Genomic DNA, 3,985 nt, shown 5'->3' on the forward strand with positions numbered 1-3,985 from the left:
ATTACGGACTCCGGCTCCGAGAAGAAAAAGGGTGGGCGGGTGGGAAAGAAAACAACTGAGGATTGAACTCAAAGATGAAGAGGCTCGAGTCGACTTGACGAGAAATGCACCGGATAAAAGAGGATGGACAACTCACGAAACTAACCACGTGATCCTAAAGAAAAATTTGAAGGGGAAGAGGGGGAGTTCAAAACACCTACGTCAAGATTCCTCACCAGAGCGACGAAGGGGCTGAGGAGTAAAAAGAATTCCTACTCTCCGATATAACTAGACTCCGAAAATAGTTTTCTTCTAGACTCAACAACGGCCAAACTACACGATCAATCAAGGGGGCTCCTAGGGTCGGTCGAGGCTCTGATACCAACTTGTCACGCCCAATATGCGACCCTATCCAAAAGGAACTCGAAGGTCCCACCAAGGATAGATCCGCATATTGAGACGCTTTTGCAAGGTGGATATCATTACATCAACATTACATAATAGAGGGGGATACATACATAAGGCATACAATGCCACATGAATACAACAATACAACATACAAGAACAACATCCTACTACGGATGAATCATAAACAGAAACTCAAACAATATCCACCCTGCTAGCCCAGGCTGCCGACCTGGAACCTATCCCCTAATCGAAGGAGAAGCAGAAGAAGAACTCAAGCAAGCAAGCATCGCTCTCGCGTCATGATCATCACATAACCTGTACCTGCAACTGTTGTTGTAGTAATCTGTGAGCCACGAGGACTCAGCAATTCCATTACCATGGGTATCAAGACTAGCAAAGCTTAACGGGAAAGGAAGGGTAAAGTGGTGAGGTTGCAGCAGCGACTAAGCATGATATGGTGGCTAACATACGCAAAGAAGAGCGAGAAGAGAAACAAAGGAACGGTCGTCAACTAGCAATGATCAAGAGGTGATCCTGAACACCTACTTACGTCAAACATAACACAGAAACCGTGTTCACTTCCCGGACTCCGCCGAGAAGAGACCATCACGGCTACACACTCGGTTGATGCGTTTTAATTCGGATCTGGTGTCAAGTTATCTACAACCGGACATTAACAAATTCCCATCTGCCACATAACCGCGGGCACAGCTCTCGAAAGTTTATACCCTGCAGGGGTGTCCCAACTTAGCCCATGACAAGCTCTCGCGATCAACGAAGGAATAGACCTTCTCCCAGGAAGACCCGATCAGTCTCGGAATCCCGGTTTACAAGACATTTCGACAATGGTAAAACAAGACCAGCAAAGCCTCCCGCTGTGCCGACAAATCCCGATAGGAGCTGCACATATCTCGTTCTCAGGGCACACCGGATGAGCCAGACATCGGGTTGGCATAGACCCTGGTTGCCCAGGGGGCGCCGGACATCGCTCGGTTTGGACCAACACTTAGACAAGCATTGGCCCGGGGGGGCTAAAATAAAGATGACCCTCGAGAGAGCGACTCCCAAGGGAAAAGTAGGTGGTGGTGAGGCAAATGGTAAAACCAATGTTGGGCCTTGCTGGAGGAGTTTTATTCAAAGCGAACTGTCAGGGGGGGTCCCATAAATCACCCGACCGTGTTAGGAACGCAAAATCCGGGAACATAACACCGGTATGACGGAAACTAGGGCGGCAAGAGTGGAACAAAACACCAGGCATAAGGCCGAGCCTTCCACCCTTTACCAAATATATAGATGCATTAATAATATAAGAGATATTGTGATATCCCAACATAAACCCTGTCCACCATGGAGAAATCTTCAACTTCACCTGCAACTAGCAACACTATAAGAGGGGCTGAGCAAAAGCGGTAACATAGCCAATCAACGGTTTGCTAGGAATGGTGTCAAAGGTTAGAGGTTCATGGCAATTTGGGAGGCTTGAAGAGTAAAAGATAGGTAACGCAGCATAGCGAAAGAACGAAGCAACTAGCATAGCAATGATAGTAGTGAGATCCAGGGTAGCGGTCATCTTGCCTGAAATCCCGCAAGGATAAAGAACGAGTCCATGAAGAAGACGAACAGATGAAGCCGAACCAACCGTAGACGAACGAATCCTCACGATCGCAACGAAACAGGAACTAACAAGAAGAAGCACACAACATAGGTAAACACACCACACATGAACAAGGCATGATGCACAACAAGCATGATGCATGATCAAGCTACATGAAGCTACTCATGGCAAGAGATGATGCAAACAAGAACAACACATCAAGGCAAGTTTAAATGAGGACGGGAACAACATATAACAATTCCGGTAAGTCCTCATATGCAAATTTCGAAATTGGTCCAGAACTGAATAAACCTTATGTTCAAGTTGTTAAACAGCAAGTTAAGATGCACCAAGATGATCTACACGAAATTCTAGTCAAGTTACATATAAAGTTCATTAGATTCGGAGCTACGGCCTAGAAGATATGAGCAAAACAAGTTAAACATGGCATTGATGCAAAATGCACCCAAACATCAAGCAAACACATCAAAACAAGGATGCAACATGATAATATGAAGCTACATGCAAAAACAAGCAAGTTTCATATAGAGCATACTCAAAACGGAGCAACGGTGCAACACACACACACTATACAAGTCACAGCAACAATCTGTCCATAACAGCAACTAGGCATATTGCAAGCATCAAAACAACAAGCTACAGCACCCTAACATGATAACAAAATGCATGGGCATGAAGTACAGGTAAAGCACAACAAAACATGAACACTGAGCTATCTCCAGAAACAACTAGAACATGCTCAAAAAGACATGGAGATATTGCAAATAATAACAGTTTTAGACTTATCAGGAAATAACATCAGGTTGCAATGTTTAGAGCAAGCAAACAACATGTTACAGGAACATATCATGGCAAACAAAGGCATGGCATGAATCTACTAATTGCATAGATCAAAAGACCCTTACTGACCATGAGCCAAAAAGGCACAGAAAATATGATGGCACCCATGTAAACATGGCAAGTTATATTACAGATTCATACATGGCAGGAACAACAATAAGTAGGCATGTTCGTGAGTTTGAACCACTCAACACAGAGCAATACATGGCGTGGCAAAGCAACCAACAGTAAGAAGACATGTTTGTGAAGCTAAGCATGGCAAGAGCAAGTTCATAGGATACATGGATCACTAGGAAACAATCATGGAAACATTGAACTTAATGTAAACAGGCTGACAGCAACATTATCAAGCAACTTTGGAGCAAGATAACTGCATGTTCCAGCAGGCTATAATTGCAACCAAGGGCATGAATGGATTGAGCAAGACATGTAGATCAAAACATGTTTATAGGACATCTCCAGATTATGCATAGAATGATTAGTGGAAGTATGTTAACATAGCAACAAAATATAACAGAATCTGTCAGGAAAACAGCAACAACAAGTGCCCTACTTAACAAGCTCAATGCACTCACTATAAGCATCACAAAAATACATGGTTGGCACCCCTGGAAAGATGGCATAGCATAGATCAACATACATTTAGACATCAACCTCATAGGATGCACACATCAATCATGGCAAAAATGATAAAACAGCAAGTTATAACAGTTTCAGCAGATTAACATCAACATGCACTCTTCCAACAGTATTTCGGGCATCAAGATGAGCTCAAATGAAAATGATGCAATGGAATGAAATGAAGTACTCGTCGAGTCGAACAATTTGACATATTATACACACGAAACGGAGTTACGGATGCAGATATGTGATGCGATGAACATGGCATGTTTATGCAAGAAAACTGGGACTTAGTGGATTTCGGGGCAACCTCAAGTAGCACGGGAATCGAGGATGGACGGAGCTGGGTCGCCGGAGGACGGGGCGGCGCCGGAGGACGACGGGGAAGGGTCGCCGGAGGACCGGGGCGGCGGATCCGGGCGGCGCCGGCCCGGATCTGGCCACCGGAGGCGATGGCGGCGGCGCAGAGCGGCGGGAGCAGGGGCGGCGCGGCGCGGGGCGAAGGAAGCAGGGGCGGCGGCG

Source organism: Triticum dicoccoides, chromosome 3B (assembly GCF_002162155.2).
Source record: "Triticum dicoccoides isolate Atlit2015 ecotype Zavitan chromosome 3B, WEW_v2.0, whole genome shotgun sequence".
NCBI lineage: Eukaryota > Viridiplantae > Streptophyta > Magnoliopsida > Poales > Poaceae > Triticum > Triticum dicoccoides.